The sequence below is a fragment of the Orbicella franksi genome, chromosome 10, assembly GCF_964199315.1.
Source record: "Orbicella franksi chromosome 10, jaOrbFran1.1, whole genome shotgun sequence".
In the NCBI taxonomy this organism is placed as follows: domain Eukaryota; kingdom Metazoa; phylum Cnidaria; class Anthozoa; order Scleractinia; family Merulinidae; genus Orbicella; species Orbicella franksi.
This window is the reverse complement of record NC_138154.1, coordinates 8,894,463-8,910,858: the sequence shown is the minus strand read 5'-3', so window position 1 is coordinate 8,910,858 and position 16,396 is coordinate 8,894,463. Positions and strand designations below refer to the sequence as shown.

Below are 16,396 nucleotides of genomic sequence, written 5' to 3'. Positions count from 1 at the left end.
TAACTTGTATCGTAACTTACATTATAACCAAAATTCACTTGCATTATGGTACCTATATATTTTATATAATATTAGTATTTTTATATAATATTAGTATTTTATATTATATTTGTCTTTATGTTAGTGTCCCCAATTAGTTACCTTTAGCTAAATACTCCGACACTCAAATAAAGTTTATGTATGTATGTATGTATGTAGATACCTTGTTTTTTAAAAGGCATTGAGATTCAAAAGTCAATTGACAAAATAGTGAAACAAGGCCATTTTAATTTTAAAACAAAGCTAAAAACGTGTTTTGTGCACGAAATGAAATCTCCTCAGGTCGCATTTTAGGGCGCTGGAACCTCGTTCTGGCCAAGCATTAGAAACAGGCATTGATAAACAGACTTCAGCAATGTTTGCAAGAGTAGGAAAAACCATGCTGTACAACGTCTTGAGCGAGACCATTTGTTTGAGACCACTCTGTTGCTGTTTCAAGGTGGCTCTCTCCTTCACCTCTACTAAGAAGATTGGAAAGTTGATTTTCTGTTGTGGTTGTCAAGTTTACCTCAGAGATAGGCAGTCATCCATCTAGGTCTACCTTCAGGCCTGTTATTTGAGAATTGGAATCTTCAATTTTAGTCAGCTTCTTCAAGGTATCACTCTACCATGTGCACCAGTCATCATAACTTCAGCATCTGAACCAATGAGCTGTACTTCTGTAACTCTGGATCAAACTTCGTTAGCTGGGCTTTGAGGACTGTAAAGATGGTTTCTAGTAATCCCCTGGAATCCCCTTTGTCTCCAGTGTTCTTCCTTTTAGTTTTCGCTGTAAAATAATCATGTAGTGATTGCGATCGTTGTTGCCCTCCCTCCATCTTCCACCTTCCATGTGCAAGCATGTTTCATGCAATTCACTATGAAAAGGGACCTGACACTGGTAGCTATTATTATCTAAAGGTAGTTGATCCTACTTCACGAGTAATAATTTTTATTCAGAACATTTTGTGGATTAAATGACCTACATGTAGAAGATATCACACATTTTGATCAGGAAAAAGAAAACATGATTTTATGCAATATGATTTTCAGGCTTTTAGTTGAGGCCACCTCGTACGTAACAATACAGTTACACAAATAGTGCAACAGTGTGCAGCTTTGCCAGTTCAGTAATTATTTGACTAAAAACACAGTAAACAGTTGTTAACATAAGGAAATGTGACCGTGGAAAAATATTTCTGTCCATTGATTAATATGGAAATATACACGCAAAAAAACATAAATTCAAGTTTGATTTCATTTGGCTCTTGCTGATATGAAAACTTTGTCTGATAACACATGGTCACTTTTCCTCTGAATTTTAAAATTATGAAAAATAATAACTATTTAATAATGACAGACATAGGTGACTACCCAGATTGAAATAAAAAAGCTTACCATTTGAACTTGTGGTTCTGTGTTATACGCGAGGTCAATTTTACTATGTGAGAATGAAGGCTCCTGAATACACAAATCAAAATCCTCTTGAACAACAGATTCTCCCTGAAGTGAAGTTAAATGTTGAACTGATTCAGTTTACAGCACTGTCTTGTTTCTAGCTAGGAGCTATTCGTAGATCCGAAAAACACATGACTTTAGTATGGTTTGAAATCTTCACAGCTAAAGCTAAGTGATACACATAATCTGAAACGTAAGCCAAAATTTTTTGGTAATTTTGGCATTTTATATTTTCCATAGTTATGTGTCTCAAGCTTCAAAAGGGCTATTTTGGTGGCATTGCCCTGAAAACAAAACCAACAGTACAGCACTAAATTACAAAATATTTAGCACTGGTTGACGAACAGAAATATTCTTGTAACCGCCAATCTAATATGGAGGCTGTCGAGTCCAATCTCTTGAGAAATTGTTTCAACTGTTTCCACAATGGATATCCCTTGAAATCCTTTGAAACAATGGATATGACGTAGTATTTGTAAGCAGACAGAACATTTGGTTTTTGTCGGGCATTTTTGGAAAGAAATCAGAAAAAATAGTAATTCAACCAATCTCACAGCTTGAATTAACTGATTATCAAAATATAGAGCACTACTGCACATGCATTGCCACAGATTATATCACTCCAGCGCTAACCATCACTTACCATAAAGCGAAGGTAAGAAGAGGATCTACAGAAGATTGTTTTTTAACAGTTAAGACTGTTTAATAGTTTGGCTGGTACTTTAAATCACTGCTTTATCAGATTCTACCTTCACTATTTGATTATGTTGCCAGCAGTAGGGAAGATGCAAAGGACAAATGATTTGTGGTTGTAGTCTCCCCTCTAAATACACTGATCAATGCAGGGCTGGAAATTAAAAAAAAAGCTAAGTCGCATTTTTGCGACCAGTTAAGAAAAGTTAGTCGCAAGTTCTCAAAATTTAGTCGCTAAGCATAACTTAATTATTAATAACCACTTTGACTAACGCATTAATAAGAACGTTTAATTTTATTTCTCCATTCAGCAGCTTTGACTTCACAGTTTCTATTGATGTCTGAAAACGGATCGTGTATTACTGACGCCACAATCATACAAACAATCAGGAAAGATTGTATAATTATACCGTTCACTCGATTTATAAAAGTTCAATGCCACTCAAAACCTGCTGAACAATATTAGTACCCAAGCTAAAATTCTAGAAAGGACACAATCTTTAACCCATTGACGCCTGTGCCGCCCGTAACCGCCCATGCGGAAAACCTCTTCATTTCCCTGTGCCGCCCGTAACCGCCCGAACAAAAGCGCGTGGGGTCTAGGTCCTGTCCCCACTCTCCCTTAGGGCATATCGTTATTTTGTTGTCATAGAGATAAATAGGGGTAATTAGCCAATCATTTGCCGTCTTTTGCGCATTTTTTGACAGCTGATGAGACGCCCCACAAGGTGGGGATTTCCAAAAAAATTTTTTCACGCGCGCGATCGAATCTGCGTGAGACAATGGCTGAGAATGATGAGAGAGAACCTGATCTTGCAGCTATTTTTGATGACTCAGGGGATGAAGGAAGCTTTGATGGGTTTGAGGGTAGACGTAGAGATCGTGATAGTGATAGTGATGTAGATCTTGTAGGTTTAGAGGACGACGATGGCGGCCCAGCACCTGGAGGTACTGACGACGAAGAAGAAGCTCGATGGACTGACCATCTCAGCGACTTCCCCATCCCGGACTTCACAGCAGCATCTGGCCTTAATTTTAACTTACCTGATACTCCTAATCCTTTAGATTACTTTGTAGAGTTAGTAGGTGATGATTTATGGGATTTTATTGTCGTAGAAACCAACCGCTACGTTCGCCAAAAACTTTCAAATTCACCCGAGCGCCTCGCTAATTTCGTTCCAGTTACACGTGCGGAGATCAAAGCATTTATAGGAATAAACATAATTATGGGTATCAGTAGGCTCCCTCAGTTATCGTTATATTGGTCATCTGATGACTATTTCGGAAACCAGGGCATTAAGAAGGTTATGACTAAAAATAGATTTGAGGAAATTACTTGTTATTTGCATTTCAATGATTCTAGTGTAGAGCCTGCTCGGGGAACACCAGGTTTTGATCGCCTTTACAAGATTAGGCCGATATTTAACTCTATTTTAGGTAACTGCCAAACTAAGTTTAAACCTACTAAGAATCTTTCTGTAGATGAGGGTATGATCGGTTTTAGGGGGAGGTTATCCTTTAGACAATACATGCCCGCTAAACCTACTAAGTACGGAATTAAAGTTTGGATGGCGGCGGATTCTAGTAACGGCTATGTTTTGAATTTTGATGTATACTTAGGTAAGGAAGTTGACGGCCGTCGGCGTATTTATGGGTTAGGTTATGATGTAGTGACTAAGTTAATTAGACCTTTTATGAATAGGAACCATCATGTATTTTTCGATAACTTTTTTACGTCAACTAAGCTATTAGAGCATTTAGAAGCTAATGATACTTATGCCTGCGGGACTGTAAGATGTAATCGTAAAGACTTGCCACCATGTGCGAAAGATAAATTGCGGGTTGGGGAGAAGTTAGTTCGTCAGAAAGGCCACGTTGTTTTCACGAAGTGGCATGACAAACGGGATGTTAGTGTTATGGCAACTAATGTAAGTCCTCTAGCCGATGATGTGGAAGTTAATCGGGGTGATAGGGAAGTCCCAAAACCAGTTGTTATTGATTTGTACAATAGCTCAATGGGGGGTGTTGATCGCGCCGATCAATTGCGCGAATATTATTCAGTGGGTCGTTCTTCTTGTAAGTGGTATAGGTATATATTTTGGTTTCTGATTGATGTAGCTATATGTAATGCTTTTGTTCTTTGTAATTACCATCGGTTAAGCCAAGGGATGGGCAAGCTTAGGCAACTGAAATTTAGGACAGGTTTAGCTAAGCAGTTGATAGGGGGATATTCGACTAGTGTGTCTGCGGCACAATCATCTAAACGCCGTAAGATTGAGGCTTATTTTCTTCAGGAGGGGAATGCAGGGAAACATTTTATTGATAAAATTAAGGGAAGGAAAAGGCAATGTGTCCAGTGCAAGAGGGTGGGTACAAAAACTCGCAAAGGTCGCCCCGTAGAAAGCACTTTTGAATGCGTGCAGTGTGGCGTAGCTCTTTGTCAGGAAGTTTGCTTCGCGGATTATCATATGTTGTAAATTGTAAAACTTTTCGCTTGCAGGCTATCCTTCATCTCCTGAGTCCTCATCAGCCAAATGCCGGTATATTCTGGAAGAAACTCGAATATATAAGATTAGGACTTACCGTAATGATTAGTATTATTGGTTTTAGCGGTGTTTCTGTATTTTGGAAACTATTTGCATATTTGGGTTTGCCGTGTTGGTTTGTTTACATTAATCGGGCGGGCGAGAAAATTAGGATTTTACGATTCTTGTTTTCAGGTTTTATTTTTAGAGATTATTTGGCTTCTATTTGCCTTCATTTTATGTGGTATTTTACCGCTAATTTACCACAAGAAAAATCCTATAAATCTCGTAAATTTGGTTTGTTTTTGTCGTGGTCGCCGTTACACAGTTCGCTTATCTTTCGCTGTGTAAATCAATTTCGGCGTTTAATTGCCGCGCGACACACAAATCATTCGATGTTCTCTTTTCAAAGTGGTTTTTACTTTATGTTTGGCTTTTATTACCCGATATTTTTTGGTAGATAGGCTGCTAATTTACCTCATTGGAGATGCTATCAATTTCTTGATGTTTGGTTTAGTTCAGCTCGACTTACTGGCGATTTTACACATTTCACTTTTCTTTGCTATGGTAAACAATTTCGGCATTTTGTCGCGCGGCGAAAAAAAAAAATTAATTTCTTGCTTTCAGATCGGTCTGGGACTTTATTTTGAGCTCTTATGGCCGTTTTTTTTTTATAGTTTGGCTGCTGATTTATCTGACTTGAAATAAACATTGTCTTGAAACCTGATCTTGTGTGTGTGGTTACTGCGCATATGGTTTATTTTTAGCGCTCGCGCTCGCTCAGAGATGTCAAAAAATCGCCAGGGAATTGGGGGTGGGTCGCGGGCAATTTCAGTCAGGCGTCAATGGGTTAAACATCTCTGAATGATGTGAAATCCCTGTTTCCGTTCGCTAACCACGTACTTAATTCGTTGTGAACTTGTAGTGTAAAGCCTAAATTAGCTGTGTAAATGTGCATTCATGATGTTCAATACTTTACCTTTCCCGGTGTTCCACTTATACTTCAAAAAGACAAAGGTTGTGTTTCACCCTAAGCTATAAATCTTAGGTAGTCTAATGAGTAATCACGCCAAAACAAGAAGGTATTCCCATGAAATCTTTGCAATAAAAGATGCGTGTGAGAATGAGCCGCCATGTTTGTTTACAGGGTGACCGTTGGAGGCATGGGTTGAGTATGACAGATGGGTGTGGCTACTGACTAAAAATAAGTGATTCTCTAATAGGTGATTCTCTGCTAAATATTCTCCAACAAGAACAACTTTCATAAAAAACAATTGTTTGAAATATCTCGGGAGGGCCTTGCACAATACGTAACTTAAAATATTTCAAATTATGCCCGCATACACGTGTTGCTAAAACTTGCTAAAATGCCTGTGTGTGCGTAATAATAAACTTCATTTTGAAACTTGTGTTTTTTTCATATAGTACTGGTACCTGAAGGAAAAAATTAATTCTAAAAAATACAAGAAAATTCTTACCGAGAAATGGAAAAAAAAGAGTTTCTGGCCTTGAAAGAAAGGGGTTGACTTACACACGGGATCAACTAGCACACAGGTTAAAAAACATGGTACAGAAGTCTAGCATTCATTCTAGTTATGGGCCTAAAAGGACCCTAGTCAGCCATGCCTTTGTTTTTGTTTACATATGGAAGTTACAGTATTATATTTTCGTGGAGCGTGTCTAAACCAAAGAGATCACTGTAAAACTGCTAAAAGTAATTTAACAGACTTCTAGTAACAACTTACAGCAATACAATAAGATTTTGCTTTGCCGTACAGTTTTCAAAATTTCGAAGGCATCAAAAATGGCAGAGGGTGACTAGGGTCCTTTAAAGTTTTAATTTTTAACTGGGGATTTTACTTTCAAGACAGTGACATGTCAGGCAATCAAGACTTAATAAAACTGTACATAGTTAATATGATTCATCATCATTCAAGAAATGAGCCCTTCTTGGACATTCGCCTTTTAACTTGTCATGTGAAAACCACTGGTCGACTGCTGGGCTTGGATTGAACTCCGCAACTGGTGGGCCCTCAGAAGACAGACGAATCAGGTCCTCCAATACTTATACGCTGAGTGTTGCCCTGGTGCTGCCTTTGATTCGGTTCTGTGCCGAAACAGCTCGTTCGCACTGTGCCGCCGATATTGGAAGGACAAGGACCATTTCCACAAGGTGTGAGACATCTTTAAAGTCCTCTTTGTAAGGACATTTAGTAACGAATGTCTCCCAAAGACTGGGGTAATCCATCTTGCGGAACTGGCCATTGAACTGTATCTTCATGGAGACCCACTGCTCTTGAATGGCAGTGATGTTGCAACCTGCTCTGTGCAAAATGGGTTGAAACCACTCAATCAAACGCTCAATCTCAACTCTTCCATAATCTAGGAGGTCACTAGGATGCGTTGGCCAGCTATTGACATTAAAAACGTGCATATCTCTCACCACTTCTTTAGGGCCGTAATCGGTCACTTTGCTTCCTTGGTTCTCAATCTCGGTACTGAGCAAGATACCAAATCTCTCGTGAAGACCTTCTGTTGTCAGATTCACGGCTTTGTTGATTTCAGACTGGAGGCATTCAGATACATCTTTCCCGCGCTTGGGTTTTCCTTGAAGGGAACCTCTTAGAGCAATCCCCTGAAACGTTTGAGAGCCTTCCACCATCTTCATAAACTTGGTGAGGTAACCATCTGGCTCAGGACGATTTATTAGGCACTCCACTCGCATCATCGTTTCCTTAAGATGTGACACTGCATTCGGAAGGATGATATCATTTCTCTGCATTTGGAGACTCAGTCGACTTAAAATGGAACAGAGGTCAGCTAAAAAATGACAAAAAGCAGCGAAATGAAAATCTTTTCATCTTCTCGCAGACGCGTTGCGCTCGCCCTTTGATATCAGCATTTTTGGAGTTGATACTCAGGTCTTCCATGTGTAACAACACGGCGGCGTACTGGCCGGTAACAGAGGCAGAAGTGTGGCCAACAAACACTTTAAGGGCACGGCTGATGTGAGGAAGCCAGCGGGTACCTTTTACTTGTGTGGGTTTCAGGATGTTCATTTCCAATTCGTCAGCGATGGACTTCAATTCCCTTACACTCTTTGGACTATAATGATATGTTTTCGATATCAAGTGCAGAAGATTGTAAACAATGTCTACAGACTTGCAGCTGTTCTGTAGCTCTAGCAGAGCCAGCTCCAGCTTGTGAGGCAGACAGTGGAAATCCACGAGGTGGGGCACTTCTATTTTCAGCAAGGCTACTAGTCCTGCCTTCTTACCAAGGTTGACAGAGGCACCATCAGCACCAAATGCCAGAAGCTTTTCCTTCCAGTTACTCACCCCTGCGTCTTCAAAGGTAGTGTTAATAACCTTCTTGAGCCTAAAACAATTTTTTTGCAAACAGCTTAAACCCCTCACCTTATTGTAAATAGATAACGTATCAAGAAATGGAAAGTTCAAAGGCTTAATATGCGTCTTTAACTGTAATAAGGCTTACATTTTTGCTAGTTACTAGGGAGCAACAAGACAAATGGACAAATATATTTTTAGAAATTGCCAGTAAGCAACTTGGTGAAGAATGCTACTTTGTCTCTGAATTTCTGAGTATTGTTCTAAGCAAAATCTACGACCTTTGCTAGAAATTAAAGGAAATATAGTGCCGCAGTAATTAAAGTCATGTTATTGATTAATCATGGCAAAGTTGTGATATTTTTGCGTACCTTCAGCGTGTGCGTGCTCCACAGCTTTGTGGCCAATCAACCTGTTAGTGGGGCAGCCATCTTGGACAAATCAGCAAAACATGGTCTCGTTCTCTATCCCACCTGCATCTGTCGCACCATCTGCCATTACGCTTATGTAGTTCTTTCCGCCAATTTCAGCAGCAAGTGCTTCCTTTTCAAGTTTACCAATAACAGAGATCATTTGCACGCAAGTCTTGTCATTAGCGTAGGTGGATGTTAACTGTAGGCCATTTTTCTTTTGCAGAGCGATAAGTCCATTAAACTTGCTGAAGGGCAGCTCTTCCTTAGCAATGAAGTAAGTGGTTGTCATTTTAATGGCAACTTCCCTGCGGTCCCGTTCGTCCAAATTTTTCGTTCCTTTCGAGAAACTTTTAACAAGAACACTTTCACGAACTGGTTTCTGTTTTGCCAGGGTTGCACTCTGGGCACGCATATGAACATTGCTTGTTGCATGTTTTTGCATGGTCTCTTTTTTGGTTGGCTTGCAACCTGTTATGAATTGATTGTTACCTGCTACCTCGGGAGCATCACAACAAACACTACAGCGCACTGTGTCATCCTCGCCGGAAATCATCAACCAAGGGAACTCGCCTTTCCATTTCAACATCTTCTGCTTCAAAGAGACAGCTGATTTTTCAACCTCTGTTTTGTCCTGGAGGCCAGCAGTTGTTGCAGTTTGTTTCTGAAACTTTCCACGACTAGATGCAGCAGTGGAAGCCTTTGGATTTGCAGCAGTGGAAGACTTTGGATTTGCAGCAGTGGTAGCCTCTGGATTTGCAGCTGTGGTAGCCTTTGGATTTGCAGCAGTGGTAGCCTTTGGTTTCGCAGCAGTGGTAGCCTTTGGTTTCAGAAACGAGAACAGTGTTCCTTGCTGCTTTGCCTTTCGTGTGTCATCAGCGTTGGAAGAATAGCAATCTGGCTCGAGTATCTAAATTTCCATCCCTTGACCACAGGATATTCATGGCTGCATCTGTCAGCTTCAATGAGTTCTCTGACTGCCTTGGGTTGATTATCCAGTGCATCAGACAGCGGTACCGAAAGCAGACATCAGGATACATAGAGAATATGGGAGTTGACATAACCAAGGAAAGACTCATTAAATGCATGAGGAAGACCATTCTCCCTTTTCACAAACGACGAAAGCCTCTTCTTTGACTGCTTCCACTTTGCCCTGTGATGCTGTGAATCTCTGGTCACCTCTCTTTGTTAGGGCAATTAAGAACAAAACATCTTGGGAGAGTTCGGGGATGATCTTGCAGTTTCACTGAATGTTTCATGGTCAGCATAAAATGTGGCATTAAAATATAATTCCCTGGTAACCAGAAGGCGCAACAAGGTGGAAAGGGATTCATGGCCACACAAAAGGATAGACGCCGCGTTAAAAAGCGGTGTGGCTTGGAGGGCTAACATTTGTTCATCTTGCTTGACCGTGACATCTTCAGGGATCAATGATGTGCCAAGGTCATCCCGAGGAAGGGTTTCCACTGTTACTTTCGCTGCTCTGGTCGCATCCTTGAATGCTGCTTGTTTCCTGGCAAGAAAACTTTTTGCTTCGTCGATTTCATTATTTAAAAGATGATTCTTGAAACTGGTTAAATCTTGAATATTGGCCAACATTATTTAAAGTTGTTCGAAATACTGGAAAAAAGCGTCACGTGTTTGGCATCCTGAGACCGCGGTTTGATAATTAAGTTGACAATCCAGTGGTTTCACAACAAAATCTGCGCCAGCGAACATCTTTATAACGAAACCGCTGTAATGGCGTCTGATCGAGCAAATCATGTTACATAGTGTTGCACGGAAATTGAGCAGGATTTTCCCTGTACATTTTTGAATCTCTGGAACAAGTATGTCACAAAACTCTTGAAATTTTTATTTCTGTGTTAATTTTGGCGAAAAGTAGTTGCAAAGTTGTGACTGCTAAAGAAGTCTTAGTCGCAAAGGGAGAAGATTCATTCGCAAATGCGACTGTATCGGTCGCAATTTCGAGCCCTGCAATGATCAAATAAGTGAATAAATAAATAAATAAAAGACTTTATTTAACTTGAAAGGCCAATCAGTGATCACTGGATCACTGGTATTAACTGGTATTAAATGTAACGCACTTGGAGTGTGTTGTGCCAGTTTGTGCCTTTGTGGAGAAGAGACTGATGGCAGATTTCAAGGAAGCTTTCAAGAAATCCTTCAGGCAGAAAAATTTCAGCTCATTCTTTTGTACCCAGAGGTAGCAGTAAACAACAGGCACTGTAGAGAGCTATTTCTGTCAAATTTCTATCAGAGAAATGTTGTATTAGTGTTGGTGATGAGGTGCATTGTATCGTAGAGTTATTTAAATGTTTTCTAATCTTATTTTTGATACATTGTCTAAGCCCGTTTTATTTTGTTTCACAAATTGAGTGGAGATAAATAGTACTTAGACCCTTTGGATTTGGAATTCCCAATGTTCAGGAAAAACCACACAGTTGTTTTGACTCAGTCAGTCAAAATTGTTTCTGTCTGAATTTCATGAAGACCCTTTCTACCAGGGTCATTCACAAGCATCTGCTGACCTGGCTGTCTGAAAATTAACTGCAAGAAATCAAGTCAAAGAGAGTCAAATTAAAGTAAGAAACTGAGGCCAAGGAAAATAACTTTCATTTGGGCATGTGCTCAGGATTAACTATATCCATCACTCCCATGAACTGTGTCATTTGGTTGCATAGGAACAACAAAAAGCTTAATCAGATATGGGCCATAATTCTGCACCTTGTCATCAACAGCGACTTCCAAATGAAAATATGGCAATTAACAAACTGTTCAAGCATGTTGTCAAAGTCTTGCTTTTGAACTCCATGCTTGCATTCTGTTGTGGCATGTTACTAGTTTTCTAGCTCATGTATCACCCATAAATGTAATAAAAACCATAGATGTAGCACCAACCATAACTGTAATAAGAATTAACCATAAATGTAATACTGACTGTAAATTTAATCAGCTTTAACCACAAATGTAATAAATCCATCAACTGTAATAAGATATGACCATAAATGTAATAAACTGAACAACCATAAATGTAGTACGGCTTAACCATAAATGTAATAAACTGTTTATCACCCAAGTCAAGGGGCCAGAAACCCTGCCGTTATCTTATTTCGTGCAGGTGGCCTGTTCCAGGCTCTCAAATACTCTAGCGTCAACAAAGACACCTTATTTCTACTAGTAATGAAAAACAAAGACAGGCCTGCACGGACTCCCAGTGTGGTTTTTGTGGTTGTGTCGCATTATCAAAGCAGTCAAATTATAGTTTTGCTCTTACAAGGATGTCTTTTAGAGATTTACCTCTTTTATAAGATGTGATTAGAGGCTTTCTGAAAATTATTTTCAGCAGAGGCTGATTTTCTATGAAACTCCAGTTTTCCATCATGATTTTGGTAAGTTTCTTTACTGCAGGGTGGTATGTAGTGACAACAGGCAATAGTCTCTCTGCTGTTTTTTGTTTTTATGGTTTAAGAGGTGATTGTCTTGGGGAAAAGATGACCTCTGACAGGGACCTTTCTATATGTTTCTTTGGATACCCGTGTGCATCGAGGCATTGTTTGAAGTTTGCAAGGCACTCTTCAAATGTTGTTTTAGAAGAGTTTGTTCTAAGCAGTCTTATTGCTTCACCTTTGATAAAGCCTCTTTTACCCCCGGAGGGTGGCACAAGGTAAAATGGGTATATTGAAAGGTTTTGGTCAGCTTGTAGTGAGTTTTGATGTCCAGGATAAATTTTTCTATGCATCTCTCTCTTTTGAACACCACTGCATCAAGGAAAGTTATTTTGTTCTCTGATATTTTGGCCGTGAATTTTATTGTTGGGTGGAATGTGTTAGCTTGTTCAATGAAACTATCCACTTCATTTCTTTTACAGTCTCAAAGGGAGAAAACAACATCAGTGTAGCATTTCCATTCTCTTGGCTTGGTATTGTTTTGTTGAATTAAATTTGTTTCGATCTCCGCCATGAATATATTTGCAAAAGACACTGCTGTCTTTGCGCCCATTGCAATTGGGTTTGGGGATAATTTTTCCATTGAACTCAAATGAGTTCTCTGTTAGGATTACATCAAGCATTTCCCTTAGATAGTATGTGAGGATCAGAGGATCATTGTTGTGGAACGTCTCATATGCTTTGCATACTATTTCTGTTCCCTCCTCTTGTATATTTGTGTATAAGCTAGAAACGTCCATTGTTACTAAAATTGTGTCTTGACCTATCTTTGTTTTTTCTATAAAATTGATGAAATCAGTTGTATCCTTTATGTAGGATTGTTGTTTTTGTGCGATAGGCTGTAGCAATGTATCCACAAAAGAGCATATTTTTTCAGTTGGACAGTCACAACCTGAGATGATCGGTCTTCCGACCGGAATAGGTTTGTGGATTTTTGTAAGCATGTAGAAGACAGGAATTCTAGGCGGGCTGGTGGTTTGAGAAAGCCATTTTTTGTCATGTCATTGATGTGTTTGCCCTGATGCAGTTTGTCAATGATCTGGTTGACCTTTGTTTGTGTGGTGTTCACCATCAGTGCTCCGAGAGGTTTATAGTGCTCTCTATTCTAGAGTTGCACTTCAGCCTCCTGTATTTTGTTTGATTTATTCATGATGACCGTTGTTGTTCCTTTGTCTGCTTTTTTGAGGTTTGTGGCAGACTTATTCTTAAGCTCTTTTAAAGCTGCCATCTCGTTGCGTGACAAATTATTTCTGGGCTTGTTGATTCTGATGTCAGCAAGTTGTGTTTTGACACTTTCTAAATAGCTTTCAAGGGTGATGGATTGTTGAACGGGAGGCATCCAATTTGATTTGACATGAAAAGGAAGTGGTTCTTTATCTTGTCTGTGAAATATGTATTGGAGGTGCATTCTTCTTGGGAATTGTTCAAAATCCTTCAAGAGTTGTTGCCTAATTATGATTTTGTTAGTCATGGGCGTTGGGATAAATTTGAGACCCCTTGATAACATGTTGACTTGGTCGTCAGATAGTTGATGGGTTGAAAGGTTTTAAAGGAATTTTTCATTTAATTCCCTTTCTTTGGCTGCCTGCCTTTTTCCAGAGGTGTTTCTATGGTTTTTGAGCCGTTTGTTTTTAGAAATACCCTTGCTGGTTTTGTGGCCAGCTTTTGTAGAGTCAGAGAACACACTGTGATAGTGTTCATCCTGTTTATTTGCACAGTTGTAAAGTACATGTGAACAAACGATTTCTTTTAAATCTGAAATCTGTTTTTGCAAATTGGCTAAGTCTACATTGTTGTGGTTTACAATGTGGTTCACCGATTGCATGTCGTTGAAAGGTTGCCTATTTGCATGTTTGTTTCTGCGAGCATTAGGTTTTCAAAATGCCCTTAGTTTCTTTCTCTGGCCATCGAGCTTACATTTGTGGAAGTGAGTCAAGGCATCTACTAGGCTTTGTTCAGCATCTAGCTTGATGTCCTTTATTTCTTTTTCAAATATGTAATGCAGTGTAATATTTGGTTTCGCCGTGTATTGCAATGATTTCGAACAAGTCCGGTTTGTTAGTTGTTCCTGTAATAGTTTTATAGAGTTTTCAGTCTTTGCTATTTTCTTCTCCACAGTTTTGTGGTCTGTGTATTTTCTTTTTTGGCCTCGCTTCGGCAAGTTGGATTCTGGCCCGCTGTTAGGCTTGTTGCTCGTTGGCGGGCAGTTTGAGGACGACGAAGAAATGCTTAACACCGATGAAGAAACTGATTTGGAGAACGGCCCTCTGCCATCACAATTCCCCAGCTTCTTGGAACAGGCTAAGCACATGGAGGACAGGGGACCTGTACATCAATTTGGAGGACTCATTTCCTGCAGCACCATTGTGACCCAGAGCCCAAAACGCAAGAAGCCATACACCTAGGGACTGTGAGCAACATGCGTGAAAACGAGGCTGGTTGGGTAAAAATGGCTAGTTGGGTAAAAATGGCTGCTGATCAAACTGTAAGTGCTAGCTGTCTTTCTAAGGGTGATGTACCAGGAGCATCTCTTCCAGGACAAAATCCTACAACACTTGCCACAAATGAGCTTCCCTTTTGGTTAAAATGTGGGGGTGACCCGGCAAAAGGATCAAAAACAAAGTGACAGATAGCAAAAAGGCAAGTAAGCGTATTGCTGTATTCCTCAGTAGTCGTAATAATAAGAAAGGCTTTTGCTCCTTAGTTAAAAGGATAAGATATGAAACATTTCTTATTTCAAACAGAGATCAGGAGATTTAATGTTAACTTCTGTCCAGGGCTGTACCTAGGATTTTTTGTCTGTGTGGGCAAACTCTGCACACCTTCACAGGGATCGCCTGTATACAGATAGGATTTCTAGTTGGACATTTTGTTTTCATCCCACACAGAAGGTTGCCTCGAAGACCTTAAAAAAAACAAACCACACTGACGCTTTTTGTTTTAAATTGTCATGTTTTATCATGGCATAAACACCTTGTTTAGTTTGAAATTGCCCTCGAGGTCTCTGCTACACAATGATGATTTATATACCATCTTTAACTCAAGCTAGACTGTGAACAGCAGTTTGACACTTTGTATGGATGGTTTCAAAAATGGGTTGAAAGACTTCGTTAGTTTGAACAGAGATTGGCTTGAAGAAACTGAACTAAAATTGCAGGTTTCGGTATCAGAATACCAAGTCTCAAAAATGAGTCTATGTTAGGCTGTTCTAGATTCTTCTGGCCTTACGCTCCACTCACGAAGGAGCGAAGAGGAGGAGTGAGTGAGTGTGAGATTCTTCTCCTATTTGACTTCATGGCGTAGATCTCTTTTGGAGCAGGAATGAAGTCTGTTCCGCGATGAATTAACAGCATAGCAAGGTCACCTAATCGATCTTCTGTCATTGATGACTGAGTCCATAGCTTCGAGGACATTTAAATTGCCATGTTGTTTTGTCCAATCCAGAAAACTGTGAAGTGGCTCACCGTTTTCCATACTACAATGAGCTAAGCATGAACACAACAACCAAGGCAACTATTAGATGTGTTAAATAACACACTATGTAGTTTGATACCTACCTTTTTTTGGCTTCAAAGAAGTCAATTATACCTCGTTGAGTGGGAGCCAGGCGCTTTCTTCCCAACATTTTCCCAGCAGATTGAGAGCAATCTCGTACCTTGAATCTTTGTTCCTTACTGTGCATGCTGGCTTGACGAAACAATCGTAGAATGGAATTTACATTGATGGAAGATGTTTCAGTCAATTGGTGGGTTTTCTTGAGATTTCGGACCAATATAGCTACAAGAAATAGCCCAGCAAAATCAAACACTATGTAAAAAAACATTTAGTTTTCCTGGCGGGGGCAACTGCCCCCCCTGCCCCCTGCTATGTACATCCCTGTTGTCACTTACTTGTTTCTGGACAATTAACTGGTGTGTTAATTTTTCCATAGAGTACTTGAATATGTGGCCTCAGGTTGTGATAAGGATGTGGATCCGGATGAGAATCTTATTTATACTCGTCAAAAGCAGAGACGAGAAAAATTGCAAACTTGAAATGATCCGTTGCTAAAGGAAAGTACTGTGAGATCTCCATCGACTGGGTGGTCGACAAGTTTGCAACAAATGCCACTGTTAATGAAGGCAGAAATGGATTTACATGTCTCTCAGTCTGGAAAAAACATTGACGGAAGTAATTAGAGCCATGCAGTTCTAACAAGCAGGAGAAAAGCCAAGACATTCCTTGATGACAAATACCTGAAGGACATAGTTGCTGCTAGTGATGACTATTTCTTTTTTTAATGTTTGTGTCATCATAGCTTTAAAAAAAGTGAAGTCCCTCAGAGATTAAAAGTTGCACTTTGTTTAGGGAGTGGAGGTGTAAAGTATGCTTCATGCACGTGCATGGTGGGATATGTTGGCTTTTGTAATCATGTACTTGCCCTTATGAAACTTTGTAAGTCTAGCTTGTATAGCTGTCAAGATATTAAGGAGTTTGACCATGAATCTGATTTGGCA

At 39.7% G+C, this 16,396-nt stretch overlaps 1 long non-coding RNA gene across 1 annotated transcript in view; it reads left to right on the top strand.

Annotated features, from left to right (window-relative positions):
• The window catches only part of LOC145499518 (uncharacterized), a 43,488-nt gene extending 27,554 nt beyond the window's left edge, over positions 1 to 15,934 (top strand). The window contains exon 2 of the long non-coding RNA XR_014050948.1: positions 15,832 to 15,934. This is a non-coding gene — a long non-coding RNA (uncharacterized LOC145499518). The remainder of the gene's footprint in view (positions 1 to 15,831) is intronic.
• The last annotated feature ends 462 nt before the right edge of the window (positions 15,935 to 16,396 follow it).